Source organism: Pseudorca crassidens, chromosome 18 (assembly GCF_039906515.1).
Source record: "Pseudorca crassidens isolate mPseCra1 chromosome 18, mPseCra1.hap1, whole genome shotgun sequence".
NCBI classification, from domain to species: Eukaryota; Metazoa; Chordata; class Mammalia; order Artiodactyla; family Delphinidae; genus Pseudorca; species Pseudorca crassidens.
The window spans coordinates 18,000,075-18,016,813 of NC_090313.1; the positions used below are offsets into that span (position 1 = coordinate 18,000,075).

The following is a 16,739-nucleotide window of genomic DNA, read 5'->3' on the forward strand; positions in this document are numbered from 1 at the left end:
TTAATTAAACCTCATCCCTTAGTTTTACATATATGACCAAGAATGGTCATACTCCCAATCCAAAATCTTCTCGGGAATAGCAAGAAAATGGTATTTTCTTTTGGCTGTGTCCCTAGATGTGAGGATGATTAAGCCTAGAGTTCTTTATGGCCAACTGGTAGCCATATTTTCCATCAAGGAGACCTTTTCCAAGGAGACCTGCCAGACAATAAAGGCATTAGAGAGATAAGAGGGAGAGAGGAAGGAGTAAGAAGCGAAGGAGGGAGAGAGAGAGGGAGCTTCTCTAGTTCCTTTTAGCTGGGTCTAGAACTCCAATATGTATGGGGCAAAACAGAAGCTAAGGAGCTCAGCTTCCCTAGCTTAAGAATCATTAAGCAAGGATTTACCAGTGCGTCCCTACTATACGTCAGCCTGCACAAAGTGCTAATGTGTGTTAGCCTAAGTAAAATAACATACTACTATATTATTCTAACTTAAACACGATATCCTGTGATTAATGACTCTGCTCAAAAAAAAAAAAAAAAAGAGAAATTCACTAAACAGTCCAACAAGACCAAGGTTTTGACAACTCCACCGTTTTTCCTCTATGGATCATTTTGTGTTTTTTAAAATTTGACAGTGGAAGATAATATCAACGGGACTTTTTTCTTTTTCTGAATTCAATCTAATATTTTCAATCATATGTCTGTGAAACACATTCTTTCCCTCTCCCTCCCCCGACCCTTCTCCCTTTCCCTGTCCCTCTTCCTTGGTTAATGAATTTAAAAGCTAGGGAAGTTGAACGATTAAAGAGAATAAATTTCTATTGGTCAACTTTTCTCATTCCAATTTCCATATATTAGGATGCCAATAATGTTGCACCCATCTGGCTCTACAAGGATTGAATAATTAGCCACTGCAGTTGCTGACCTTTAACAGACTCTGAAAGGACTTCAGGGTGGAGATCAGGAATGAGGCCCTCTGTGCTGTCGGAAAACTGGCCGAACAGGCTTTCAGATAGATATTTTCAGGAGAAAATTTTATGAACCCAATTTCTAGCATCTTCCCATACTTAGAAAAGCCCTAACATCATTAGGATATCTGTGCTTGGTAACAAGCAGTATCCTTCTACCAATTCATGGGCTTGATGGCATGTACCCCTTCTCCAAAATCACATACAGGCTGAACTCCCCCCCTTACCTATTTGGAGCAGTTCCTCAAAGCTATCTGAGAGGCTGTATCCTGGGCCACAGTCCTCAGTCACTCCCCAAACGCAACAAACTCACAGCTCTCACACCTGTTTTTATTTCAGTCAACATTACAGAGACAATTTGTTCCTCTGATTCCATATCACTTGGTCTTCCAACAATTTTTCCCCATGCATACTGTGAATCTAAGCCTAGCAAACCTAGCCAGCAATCCTTAGACTATTATGCTAGTGCAAATACAATTTAATAAACATTCACTGAACACTATACTAATCTTGTCCTTGTCCTCAAGGAGTTCACAGTATAGTGGGGAACACAGGCAAAATGTAATTAAACTTCACAGTGAGAACTGTAGCAGTGCAAGCATGAGCCACATATGAAGGCAACACAGAGGAGTAATTCATTCTATTTGGAGACATTTAGAAAGGCCTCATGGGAGAGTTGATTCAAAAACTAAGGTTGGAAGGATAAAAAGAAATTTGCCCGGGTAGCCATCACAGTAGAAATCTAGAACAATCAGAACAGTTCTCCCAGCCGCTCCGCGGCATGTGGGATCTTCCCGGGCCGGGGCACGAACCCGTCTCCCCTGCATCGGCAGGCGGACTCTCAACCACTGAACCGCCAGGGAAGCCCATAACAGTTCTTTCTTGATTTTATTTCAGGACATTTTTCTGCGTTAAAAAGTTACTTCAGGGCTTCCCTGGTGGCGCGGTGGTTGGAAGCCCACCTGCCGATGCAGAGGACGGGGGTTTGTGCCCCCGTCTGGGAGGATCCCGCGTGCTGCGGAGCGGCTGGGCCCGTGAACCGTGGCCGCTGAGCCTGCATGTCCGGAGGCTGTGCTCCGCAACAGGAGAGGCCACAACAGTGAGAGGCCCGCGTACCGCAAAAAAAAAAAAAAAAAAAAAAAAAGTTACTTCATTACTGAAAAAAGTTGTGGCAATTTTTTCTAGGCAGAGTCATGTAGTAAATATTTTCAGTTTTAAGAGCTGTGTTGTCTCTATCATCTATTCACTTCTTAAGCCGTAGCTTGAAAGCTGCCATAGGTAATACACAAAGGAAAGGGTGTGGCTGTGAGCAAATACAACTTTATTTAAAAAACAGGTGGTGTGTGGATTTAACCCGTGGGCCATGGTTTGCAGTTTTTTGATATACAGTAATTACCAACAGCACAGAATAAAATGATCTTCCATTTTCACCAGAGTTCCTTGTACCAGTGAGAGAATATTCTGGCAGGGGATGGGAGGGGAGACATTAAATTACTGAAGACTCCTTATTAATGTCTTCCTTTTTCAACTCAGAATCTAGGTGCACAGTTTATTTTCTTACTAGTTCAATGTGTCTTTTGGGAAGGGACAGAACATTTTGAAGAGATTCTAATTAGCTTTCCAAAAGGGTTTTAATTCCTTTCAAATAATAACAACTTGGGGAATTGAGTAAATTTTGTCACAAAATAAGTTAAGAGCAAGAGATGATATTTAAGGAATACCGGGGACAATTCTTTGAACACAGGACAAAAATTATTACTAAAAGTGTTCTAAAATGCAGTAATCCCAAGCTTCTTTATAACTTAGAACATTCAAGATTCATCAGTTACCACATGGAAGAATAAAACTAAAGAAATATAAAGACAAAACTGAAGGAAATAAAACTTTATTTCAAACAAGGGTAAAGAAAAAAACATGAAATCTTGAAAAATATTACCTCAAAATGGATTATACTTTGTAATATACATACAAATGTTTATTCAAGATAATGCAAATTTAAATTATTAGATATTTTTATTTTCATAAACAAGAAATAAATTGTGGAAATTATAACTCAAAATTAATTCTGACTTATTTTAAGATTTTCTTCCCTAAGCTCTTCTAAGTCATAGTATATTTTGTGACATTTTAGTTGTATTAAGTTGTTAACTTCTGTGTGGTTTTTTTTTTTTTTACATGTATAGATATGTTAGTAATTATAAAACAAAATTTTAAAAACCCTGCTAATCCTGTGCAACCTGCAAAATCTTTGGGGTCAATCACTGCATTTTAAGCTTGAGTCTCTAAAGGCTTTAAAATTTGGTTCATTAAATGCTCCTACTTGTGAGATTTAGAAATGTGGATTTTTGACAGCCCTCCCTTCAGGTGTTTCTGATGCAAGATACCACACTCTGAAGGGGAAGTAATAAAACTTTCCTAGATCCAAATGACTGAGAAAAAACCAAATCTTGCTCTTTCAACTCTTCTCGTAGAACACTTTTTGTATCTACTTGGTCTTGGTGCTCTAACAATGCCACTTGAACACCTGTCTTGTAGAAACTCTCTACCAAAGAACTTCGTATGTGTCAGGCACTGATGAGTTTGGATTAAAATTAGTATTGATTTCCTTTTTAAATATAAATTTGCAAAATTTTCATTTACAACTTATAATTTATTTTACACTGTTAAATCTACATAATTTTCATCACTTAAGTTACATAGTTTAGGGTGAAAGTGTAACAAATGTAGTTTGTGAGGTATAATATATTTACATTTGTCATAGATTCTTAAAAAGGGATTCTAATTCTAATTCATTTTCAGAAGGTAAATTTTGTTTTTTAAATGTTATGTTTTAAATTTTATTGTAAAACTTTAGTGAAAGATTAAATATACCAATGGACAATAGCTAGACATTCTATGACAAATGAATTCTGACCCACAATTTCCACAGCAACTGGCCTGGGAGGTAAAACATAACCTCTGGAGCAATCAGCTCACAATATGCATGAGTTTTTCAGTGTCTTCCAGCTCTCATCTTTTTGGCCCTCAACTCCAACTAGGACCAACAAATAACTGCACCCCAAACATCTTATGAGACTCGGTTACTTGATCCTTCCCACGGTACTTTTCACCTCTGCGACGCCTAAATCCTGCCAATTTTCAGCCCTTACCAGGAGAAAGGAAATAGGAAGTCCATATCTATCAATAATTACTTTAATTATAAATGCGTTGGCGAATTTTAATTTCGTCAATCAAGAAACACAGCGTGGCTGAATGGATTTTAAAACAAATGAGAGCAGCACTGAGGAGCTTCAAGATGGTGGAAGAGTAAGCCACAGAGATTACCTTCCTCCCCACAAATACGTCAGAAATACATCTACATGCGGAACAACTCCTACAGAACACTGGCAGAAGACCTCAAACCTCCCAAAGGCAAAACACTCCCCATGTACCTGGTTACGGCAAAAGGAAAAAGAATAAACAGAGACAAAAGAATAGGGACAGGACCTGCACTAGTGGGAGGGAGCTGTGAAGGAGCAAAGGTTTCCACACACTAGGAGCCCCTTCGCGGGCGGAGACCGCGGATGACGGAGGGGGGAAGCTTTGGAGCCGCAGACAAGAGCACAGCAACAGGGGTGTGGAGGGCAAAGTGGAGAGATTCCCGCACAGAGGGTCAGTGCCGACCAGTACTCACCAGTCCGAGAGGCTTGTCTGCTCACCCGCTGGGGCGGGCGGGGCTGGGAGCTGAGGCTCGGGCTTCGGAGGTCGGATCCCAGGGAGAGGACTGGGGTTGGCTGCGTGAACACAGCCTGAAGGGGTTAGTGCGCCACGGCTAGCCGGGAGGGAGTCCAAGAAAAAGTCTGGAGCTGCCAGAGAGGCAAGAGACTTTTTCTTCCCTCTTTATTTCCTGGTGCACGAGGAGAGGGGATTAAGAGCGCTGCTTAAAGAAGCTCCATAGACGGGCGCGAGCCGCGGCTTATCAGCGCGGACCCCAGAGATGGGCATGAGACGCTAAGGCTGCTGCTGCCGCCACCAAGAAGCCTGTGTGTGAGCACAGGTCACTGTCCACACCTCCCCTCCTGGGAGCCTGTGCAGCCCACCACTGCCAGGGTCCTGGGACCCAGGGACAACTTCCCCAGGAGAACGCATGGCGCGCCTCAGGCTGGTGCAACGTCACGCCGGCCTCTAACGCCGCAGGCTCGCCCCACATCCGTGCCCCTCCCTCCCCCTGGCCTGAGTGAGCCAGAGCCCCCAAATCAGCGGTTCCTTTAAGCCTGTCCTGTCTGAGCAAAGAACAGACACCCTCAGATGCCCTACAAGCAGAGGCAGGGCCAAATCCAAAGCTGAACCCCAGGAGCTGTGTGAACAAAGAGAAAAGGAAATTTCTCCCAGCAGCCTCAGGAGCAGAGGATTAAATCTCCACAATCAACTTGATGTACCCTGCATCTGTGGAATACAAGAATAGACAATGAATCATCCCAAACTGAGGAGGTGGACTTTGGGAACAACCATATATATACATTTTTCCCTTTTTCTCTTTTGGTGAGTGTGTATGTGTGTGCTTCCTTGTGTAATTTTATCTGTATAGCTTTGCTTTTACCATTTGTCCTAGGGTTCAGTCTTTGTTTTTTTTTTTTTTTTAGTATAGTTTTAGTGCTTGTTATCATTGGTGGATTTGTTTTTTGGTTTGGTTGCTCCCTTCTTCCTTTCTTTTTTTTATTACTTAATTGTTTTTTAATTATTATGTTTTATATGTTATTTTAATACCTTTATTTTATTTTATTTTATCTTCTTTCATTTTTTCTCCCTTTTATTCTGAGCAGTGTGGATAACAGGCTCTTGGTGCTCCAGCCAGGCATCAGGGCTGTGCCTCTGAGGTGGGAGAGCCAACTACAAGACATTGACCCACCAGAGACCTCCCAGCTCCACATAATATCAAATGGCAAAAATCGCCCAGGCATCTCCATTAACACCAAGACTCAGCTCCACTCAATGACCAGCAAGCTACAGTCCTATGCCAAACAACTAGCAAGACAGCCCCAACCATTAGCAGAGAGGCTGCCTAAAATCATAATAAGGTGACAAACATGCAAAAACACAGTACTAGACCTGGACCTTCCTACCAGAAAGACAAGATCCAGCCTCATCCACCAGAACACAGGCACTAGTCCCCTCCACCAGGAAGCCTACACAACCCACTGAACCAAGCTTAGCCACTGGGGGCAGATGCCAAAAACAACGGGAACTACAAACCTGCAGCCTCTGAAAAAGGAGACCCCAAACACAAAATGAGAAGACCGAGAAACACACAGAATATGAAGGAGGAAAGTAAAAACCCACCAGACCTAACAAATGAAGAGGAAATAGGCAGTCTACCTGAAAAAGAATTCAGAGAAATGATAGTAAATATGATCCAAAATCTTGGAAATAGAATGGAGAAAATAAAAGAAACATTTAACAAGGACCTAGAAGAACTAAAGAGCAAACAGTGATTTTCAATTACACAATAATTGAAATCAAAAATTCTCTAGATGGGATCAAGAGCAGAATAACTGAGGCAGAAGAACAGATAAATGACCTGGAAGATAAAACAGTGGAAATAACTACTGCAGAGCAGAATAAAGAAAAAACAATGGAAAAAATGAAAACAGTCTCAGAGACCTCTGGGACAACATTAAACACATCAACATTCGAATTACAGGGGTCCCAGAAGAAGAAGAGAAAAAGAAAGCGACTGAGAAAATATTTGAAGAGATTATAGTTGAAAACTTCCTTAATATGGGAAAGGAAATAGTTAATCAAGTCCAGGAAGCACAGAGAGTCCCATACAGGATAAATCCAAGGAGAAACACACCATGACACATACTAATCAAACTATCAAAAATTAAATACAAAGAAAATATATTAAAAGCAGCAAGGGAAAAGCAACAAATAACATACAAGCATATCCCCATAAGGTTAACAGCTGATCTTTCAGCAGAAACTCTGCAAGCCAGAAGGGAGTGGCAGGACATATTTAAAGTGATGAAAGGGAAAAACCTACAACCAAGATTACTCTACCCAGCGAGGATCTCATTCAGATTTGACAGAGAAATTAAAACCTTTACAGACAAGCAAAAGCTAAGAGAACTCAGCACCACCAAACGAGCTTTACAACAAATGCTGGAAATTCTCTAGGTAGGAAACAAAAGAGAAGGCAAAAACCTACAATAACAAACCCAAAACAATTAAGAAAATGGTAACAGGAACATACATATTTAACGTGTTTAGATAATTACCTTAAATGTAAATGGATTAAATGCTCCAAACAAAAGACACAGACTGGCTGAATGGATACAAAAACAAGACCCATACACATGCTGTCTACAACAGACTCACTTTAGACCTAGGACACATACAGACTGAAAGTGAGGGGATGGAAAAAGATATTCCATGCAAATGGAAATCAAAAGAAACCTGGAGTAGCAATTCTCATATCAGACAAAATAGACTTTAAAACAAAGTCTATTACAAGAGACAAAGAAGGACAACACATAATGATTAAGGGATCCATCCAAGAAGAAGCTATAACAATTGTAAATATTTATGCACCCAACATAGTATTTGCCTTATGTACTGAGGTACTCCTAACAGCCATAAAAGGGGAAATCGACAGTAACACCATCATAGTAGGGGACTTTAACACCCCACTTTCACAAATGGACAGATCATCCACAATGAAAATAAAGAAATAAACACAAGCTTTAAATGATACATTAAACAAGATGGACTTAACTGACATTTATGGGACATTCCTTTCAAAAACAACAGAATACACTTTCTTCTCAAGTGCTCATGGAACGTTCTCCAGGACAGATCATGTCTTGGGTCACAAATCAAGACTTGGTAAATTTAAGACAATTGAAATCATAACAAGTATCTTTTCTGACCACAATGCTATAAGAGTAGATATCAATTACAGGAAAACTCTGTAAAAGATACAAACACATGGAGGCAAAACAATACACTACTTAATAACCAAGAGATCACTGAAGAAATCAAAGAGGAAATCAAAAAATACCTAGAAACAAATGACAATGAAAACACGATGACCCAAACCGATGGTATGCAGCAAAAGCAGTTCTAAGAGGGAAGCTTACAGCAAAACAGTCCCACCTTAAGAAACAAGAAACATCTCAAATAAACAACCTAAACTTACACCTAAAGCAATCAGAGAAAGAACAAAAAAAACCCAAGTTAGCAGAAGGAAAGAAATCATAAAGATCAAATCAGAAATAAATGAAAAAGAAATGAAGGAAACAGTAGAAAAGATCAATAAAAAAAGTTGGTTCTTTGAGAAGATAAACAAAATTGATTAACCATGAGCCAGACTCATCACAAAAAAAAGGAAGACTCAGAACAACAGAATTAGAAATGAAAGAGGAGAAGTAACAACTGACACTGCAGAAATACAAAGGATCATGAGAGATTACTACAAGCAACTATATGCCAATACAATGGACAACCTGGAAGAAACGGACAAATTCTTAGAAAAGCACAACCTTCCAACACTGAAACAGCAAGAAATAGACAATATGAACAGACCAATCACAAGCACTGAAATTGAAACTGTGATTTAAAATCTTCCAACAAACAAAAGCCCAGAACCAGATGGTTTCACAGGCAAACTCTATCAAACATTTAGAGAAGAGCTAACACCTATCCTTCTCAAACTCTTCCAAAATATAGCAGAGGGAGGAACACTCCCAAACTCATTCTAAGATGCCAGCATTACCCTGATACCAAAACCAGACAAAGATGTCACAATGAAAGAAAACTACAGGCCAATATCACTGATGAACATAGATGCAAAAATACATCTAGCAAACAGAATCCATCAGCACATTAAAAGGATCATACACCATGATCAAGTGGGGTTTATCTCAGGAATATAAGGATTCTTCAATATATGCAAATCAATCAATGTGATAAGCCATATTAACAAATTGAAGGAGAAAAACCACATGAGCATCTCAATAGATGCAGACAAAGCTTTCAACAAAATTCAACACCCATTTATGATAAAAACCCTCCAGAAAGTAGGCATAGAGGGAACTTACCTCAACATAATAAAGGCCATATATGACAAACCCACAGCCAACATCATCCTCAATGGTGAAAAACTGAAACCATTTCCACTAAGATCAGGAAGAACACAAGGTTGCCCACTCTCATCACTATTATTAAACATAGTTTTGGAAGTCTTAGCCACAGCAATCAGAGAAGAAAAAGAAATAAAAGGAATCCAAATTGGAAAAGAAGAAGTAAAACTGTCACTCTTTGCAGATGACATGATACTATACATAGAGAATCTTAAAGATGCCACCAGAAAACTAGTAGAGCTAATTAATGAATTTGTTAAAGTAGCAGGATACAAAAGTAATGCACAGAAATCTCTGGCACTTCTATACATTAATGATGAAAAATCTGAAAGTGAAATCAAGAAAACACTCCCATTTACCACTGCAACAAAAAGAATAAAATATCTAGGAATAAACCTACCTGAGGAAACAAAAGACCTGTATGCAGAAAATTATAAGATACTGATGAAAGAAATTAAAGATTATACAAATGAATAGAGAGATATACTATGTTCTTGGACTGGAAGAATCAACATTGTGAAAATCACTATACTACTCAAAGCAATCTACAGATTCAATGCAATCCCTAACAAGTTACCAATAGCATTTTTCACAGAACTAGAACAAAAAATTTCACAATTTGTATGAAAACACAAGAGACCCCGAATAGCCAAAGCAATCTTGAGAAAGAAAAACAGAGCTGGAAGAATCAGGCTCCCTGACTTCAGACTATACTATAAAGCTACAGTAATCAAGGCAGTATGGTACTGGCACAAAAACAGAAATATAGATCAATGGGACAGGATAGAAAGCCCAGAGATAAACCCATGAACATATGGTCACCTTATCTTTGATACAGGAGACAAGAATATACAATGGAGAAAAGACAGCCTCTTCAGTAAGTGGTGCTGGGAAAACTGGACAGCTACATGTAAAAGAATGAAATTAGAACACTCCCTAACACCATACACAAAAATAAACTCATATTGGATTAAAGGCCTAAATGTAAGGCCAGACACTATCAAACTCTTAGAAGAAAACATAGGCAGAACACTCTATGACATAAATCACAGCAAGATCCTTTTTGACCCACCTCCTAAAGAAATGGAAATGGAAACAAAAATAAACAAATGGGACCTAATGAAACTTAAAAGCTTTTGCATAGCAAAGGAAACCATAAACAAGATGAAAAGAAAACCCTTAGAATGGGAGAAAATAATTGCAAATGAAGCAACTGACAAAGGATTAATCTCCAAAATTTACAAGCCACTCAATATCCAAAAAACAAACAACCCAATCCAAAAATGGAATGACCAAAATAGACATTTCTCCGAAGAAGATATATAGATTGCCAAAAAGCACATGAAAATATGCTCAACATCACTAATCATTAGATATATGCAAATCAAAACTACAATGAGATATCATCTCACACCAGTCAGAATGGGCATCATCAAAGAATCTATAAACAATAAATGCCAGAGAGGGTGTGGAGAAAATGGAACCCCCTCTTGCACTGTTGGTGGGAATGTAAATTGGTACAGCCCCTATGGAGAACAGTAATGGAGGTTAACTACCATACAACACAGCAATCCCACTACTGGGCATATACCCTGAGAAAACCGTAATTCAACACAAGTCATGTACCACAATGTTCATTGCAGCTCTATTTACAATAGCCAGGACATGGAAGCAACCTAAGTATCCATTGACAGATGAATGGATAAAGAAGATGTGGCACATATATACAATGGAATATTACTCAGCCATAAAAGGAAACGAAATTGAGGTTTTTTGTAGCGAGGTGGATGGACCTAGAGTCTGTCATACAGAGTGAAGTAAGTCAGAAAGAGAAAAACAAATACTGTAATGCTAACACATACATATGGAATCAAAAAAAAAAAAGGTCATGAAGAACCTAGGGGCAAGATGGGAATAAAGACACAGACCTACTAGAGAATGGACTTGAGGACACAGGGATGGGGAAGGGAAGCTTGGACAAAGTGAGAGAGTGCATGGACATATATACACTACCAAATGTAAAATAGCTAGCTAGTGGGAAAGCAGCCGCATAGCACAGGGAGATCTGCTCTGTGCTTTGTGACCACCTAGAGGGGTGGGATAGGGAGGGTGGGATAGGGAGGGTGGGAGGGAGGGAAACACAAGAGGGCAGACATATGGGGATATATGTGTATGTATAACTGATTCACTTTGTTATAAAGCAGAAACTAACACACCATTGTAAAGCATTTATTCTCCAATAAAGATGTTAAAAAAACAAAACGAAACAAGAACCAACTTTGTGCTGCCTGCAAGAGATTCACTTAAATTTTAAAGACACAAAGAATGAAAATAAAGGGGTGGAAAATGGTATTACAGGAAAACAGAAAGTAAAAAAAAAAAAAGTAGGGGTAGCCAAACTTGTATCAAACAAAATAGACTTTAAGCTAAAGACTGCAATAAAAGACAAAGAAGGTCATTAATGAAAGAGCCAATTTTTTGGAAGTATAAACAAAATAGACAACTTGTAGCTAGACTTACCAAGAAAAAAAATAGGAGTCAAAATTTTAAGTGAGGAGGATACATAGAAACTAATACCACACAAATACAAAGCATCCTGAGACAACTATGAACAATTTTATCCCACGAAATTGGACAATCTAGAAAAATGGATAAATTTCTAGAAACATACAATCTAATAAGACTGAATCATGAAGACATAGATCCGAATAGACCAATTATTAATAAGGATTTGAATGAGTAGTCAAAAAACTTCCAACAGAAAAATCTAGGACCAGATGCTTCACTGGTGAATTCTACCAAACTTTTAGAGAAGAATACATACTAATCTTTCGTAAACTCTTCCAAAAAGCAGAAGAGGAGCGACAACTTCCAACTTCATTTTTTGAGGCCAGCATTACTGTGATACCAAAACTAGATACGGACACTACAGGAAAAGAAAATTATAGACCAATATTCCTGTAAGTGGGAAAATCTTTAACAATGTGTCAGCAAACTTAATAATATATTGGGAAGATCATATGCCATATCAAGTGGAATTTACTCCACTGAAGAAAGGATGGTTCAACTTTTACAAGACAATAAATTAAAAATCACATTAACAAAATGAAGAATAAAAATCATATAATCATTTCAATGGATGCGGGAAAACATTTGACAAAATTTAACATCCTTTCATGATGAAAACTCTCAACACACTGGGTGTAGAGGGAACATACTTCAACATAATAAGACAATATATGAGACAAACCCACAGAGCTAACATCATTCTAAACAGTGAAAAGTTAAAAGTTTTCCCTCAAAGATAAGGAACAAGACAAGGATTCCAATCTCACAATTTCTATTCAACACAATAGCAGAAGTCACAGCCATAGAAGTTAGGCAGGAAATAGAAATAAATGGCATCTAAATCAGAAAGAAAGAAGTAAAATTGTCTCTTTGCAGATGATATGATATTGTATATAGAAAACCCTAAAGATTCCAACAAAAAAAATTGTTAGAATAATTTTAACAAAGTTTATTGATACAAAATAAATATACAAAAATCAGTTGCATTTCTATACACCAAACTATCAGAAAGAGAAATTAAGAAAATCCCATTTACAATACATGAAAAGGAATAAATACTTAGGAATAAACTTAACCATGGAAGTAAAAGATTTGTTTTACACTAAAAACACTAAAGCATTGATAAAAAACAAAACAAAAAACTGATGACACAAATAAATGAAAAAATGGCCCATGTGGAAGAATATTGCTAAAATGTCCATACTACCTGAAGAAATCTATAGAGACAATGCAATCCCCATAAATTTCCAATGGAAACTTTCTAAGAAATAGAAAACCCATCCTAAAATTTTATGAAACCACAGAATACCTGGAATAGCCAAAGCAGTCTTGATAAGAACCAAGCTGGAGACATCACACTTCCTGATATCAAACTATATTACAAAGCTATTCAAAACAGTATGGTATTGGCATAGAAAAAGATGCATGAATGAGTGGAATAGAATAGAGAGCCCAGAAATATACTTATGTATATATGGTCAATTAATTTAAGACAAAGGAGCCAAGTATATACAATGGGGAAAGCACAGGCTCTTCAATAATTGTGTTGAGAAAACTGGATAGCCACATGCAAAGAATAAAACTGGACCTCTTCTTAACACCATACACAAACATCAACTCAAAATGGATTGAAGACCTCAACATAGGACCTGAATCTATAAAACGCTTAGAAAAAAACATAGGGGGTAAGCTCTTTGACATTAGTCCTGGCAACTTTATTATTTTTTTAATTTGACTACAAAAGCAAAAACAACAAAAGCAAAAAAAAAACCCGAATGGGATTACATCAAAATAAAAAGCCTCTGAATAGCAAAGGAAACCATCCACAAAATAAGAAGGCAAACGACGGAATAAATAAAATGTTCGCAAACTAATTATCTGATAAGGTATCCAAAACATATAAGAAACTAATACAACTCAACAGCAAAAAATGAAATAATGCAATTATAAAATGGCAAAGGATCTTTACAGACATTTTTCCACAGAAGACATACCAATGGCCAATAGGTACATGAAAAAGTGCTCAAAATCACTAATCGTGAGGGAAATGCAAATAAAACTACAATATGATATCACTTCATACCTGTTAAGATGGCCGTTTATCAAAAAGACAGAAGAAAACAAATGCTGGTAAGAATGTGGATAAAAGGGAACCCTTGTACACTGTTGGTTGGAATGTAAATGGGTACAGCCACTATGGAAAACAGTGTGGAGGTTTCTCAAGAAATTAAAAATACAACTACCTTATGATTCAGCAATCCCACTTCCGGTTATATACCCAAAGGAAAGAAAACCATTATCTTGAAGAAATATGTGTACTCCTGTGTTCACTGCAGCATTATTCACAATAGCCAAGGTAAGGAAACAACATAAGTGTCTGTCAATGGATGGATGGATAAACAAAAGGGACTAGTCAGTGTTATTACTGATGTCATAGTGGTCATTTTCCATCATAAAAAGATTAATTCCCTTTAAACAAAGAAATTCTTATAAACCATGCTAACTCAGGGGCACAATAAAAAAACATAACTTGTATATCAATTACTGGCAGAAAATCTAATTCATTATAAAGCCTACACCACTGGGGAGAGGATACTTTTATACAAAAAAAGTACTACACTAATATATAGCACTTTTAATTGGGCATTTAAACATTTTTCGTAACCTCAAAAGGAACTGGAAGGACTACAAAATAAAGGACCAAGAAACTAAAACATAATGGATACAGGAGAAAGTCCTCAAATGAGAAATAACTAAATATTAACAAAGACAAAATATAAGCTTCCTGAATTTCCTGAAATATTGTTATATGTAACAGAAATATTTTTTTAAACACACAGACACATACACAGTGGATTATTATTCAGCCTTTAAAAAGAAGGAAATCCTGCCATTTGTTGACAACATTTATCCCTTATACATAAAATCTTAAAAAAAAAAAAAAAAGTTGAACTCTTACAAACAAAGTAGAAAAGTGGTTTCTAGGGTCTGGGTGATGGAGGAAATAGAGGTTGGTAAAAGGGTACAGACTTTCAGTTATAAGATGAATAAGGTCTGAGGATCTAATGTTTAACATAATGGTGATTACAGTTGATAGTACTATATTGTATAGTTGAAATTGGCTAAGAGTAGTACTTAAATGTTGTCACACAAAAGAAGGATAAGCGGGCTTCCCTGGTGGCGCAGTGGTTGAGAGTCCGCCTGCCGATGCAGGGGACACGGGTTCGTGCCCCGGTCCGGGAAGATCCCACATGCTGCGGAACAGCTAGGCCCGTGAGCCATGGCCGCTGAGCCTGTGCGTCCAGAGCCTGTACTCTGCAACGGGAGAGGCCACAACAGTGAGAATCTCGCGTACCACAAAAAAAAAAAAAAAAAAAAGATAAGCATACGAGGTGGTGGATTGTGTTAATTATATGAATAGAGGAAATCCTTTCACAATGTATACATATATCAAATCATCATGTTGTACACCTTAAATATCTTTTTTTTTCAATTACAGCTCAATAAAGCTGAGAAATAAACACATAAAATTGACTTGTGGATTGTGTTTATGGTTACTAAGTTGTCAAACTGTCACACTTAAGGCTGGGGAATATTGTGGTATGTAAATTATACCTCAGTAAAGTTGTTTCAAAAAAATTTAATCACTAACTCCGACAGTTATTAATGATACTCCCTCTGCCCTGGATAGAATACAGATCAGTTCCAACTCCTTGGCACAAGTAATGATACACAATTACATTGCTCTAGGTTTGTTTTCTTGTGGGTTTTTTGGGCTCATCATGGTGACATCTATGCTACAGTTAGTTCTCCTTGCTGTACTTGGATCAATGAAACAGGTCAAGTAGAACAGGCATTACACTGGCCTAAGTAAAAAGCGAAAAATGTCTCTAGGACTGGTCCTCGTAGTCTGTTATTTGTTCTCTTGGTCTGAATGCTTTGGGTTCCAAAGCATCTTATAGGGACTAGTCATTATTATTTTTGTCATAGTGGTCATCATGCTTTTCCATTGCATTCTATCTAGAGTCTAAATGCTTTTGTGCAGCTTCTCTTTTATCAGTAATTGCCATGATGCAAAAAGTAAGTCACAAGGATGTAATATACAGTATAGGGAATATAATCAATAATATTGTCATAACTTTTTATAGAGACAGATGGTAACTAGACTTATTGTGGTGAGCATCTTGTGATGTATAAAACATTAAATCACTATACTGTACATCTGAAACTAATATTGTAAGCCAATTATACTTGAATAAAAAAATTACCACAAAAAGGTCAAGAATATCTTGTGTTATAGTTGACTATGCAGACAACTGAACAATCCCTGAGCAGTTAAGATCTGAGTCTCTAGATTGGTCAACCTCTTGCCAGTGAGAGAATGACCAATAGAGTATACTAAGAGGCTAAGTATATAAACAGATAATATGACATTATAACTCTGACCCACAATCTCAGCAGCTATCAGCCCAGAATAATAATGAATTGGCCAATCACTTCTAGCGTCCCTATTGTTGCCTCCACTTCCAATTCCGGACCAACCAAAGAAAATCAAATATGTTCCCCAAACCAATCACATGCCCTAATTTTAGTTTCCCCACCTCCAGCTTCCCCATGCCAACGATCTGCAACCAGATCATAGCTGAAGCTTTTCTCTTTTTTATGCTGTAAAATTTCTCATTCCCCTACCTGCCTTTGAGTCTCTGATGGTGACTGATTTCCTAGCTACGAATGAGTAGCTTGTTGATTTTCATTTGGGTGGTTTTCATTCATTTCCACATTAGTAAGTCTCCATTTTACCAAGAAGAAAACCTAATAGATATGTAATTAACAATTTTGATAGCTCTCACCATTATATCAGACTAGAATACCAAGGTCTCACAATTTCCATCTTTTCCTTCTGAAACAATATGCCTGCTGTTGGTCTTTATAAACCTTAATGTGAAGATATCTTATGAAACCTTTAAACTGCTAATAGTGGCTTCTCCATTCTAAGCTGCAATCCTCACTGAAAATTTCTCCATCAAATTTTGCATCTTCTTTCTGGGACTCAGAGTTATGAGCCATATTTCCTGCATAATGTTGTTAGATATGCCTGG

The 16,739-nt window shown here is 37.7% G+C and overlaps 1 protein-coding gene across 1 annotated transcript in view; it reads right to left on the minus strand.

Annotated features, from left to right (window-relative positions):
* The window catches only part of GPC5 (glypican 5), a 1,357,540-nt gene that overhangs the window by 480,649 nt on the left and 860,152 nt on the right, over nucleotides 1-16,739 (minus strand). The gene's annotated exons all lie outside the window — the stretch shown is intronic.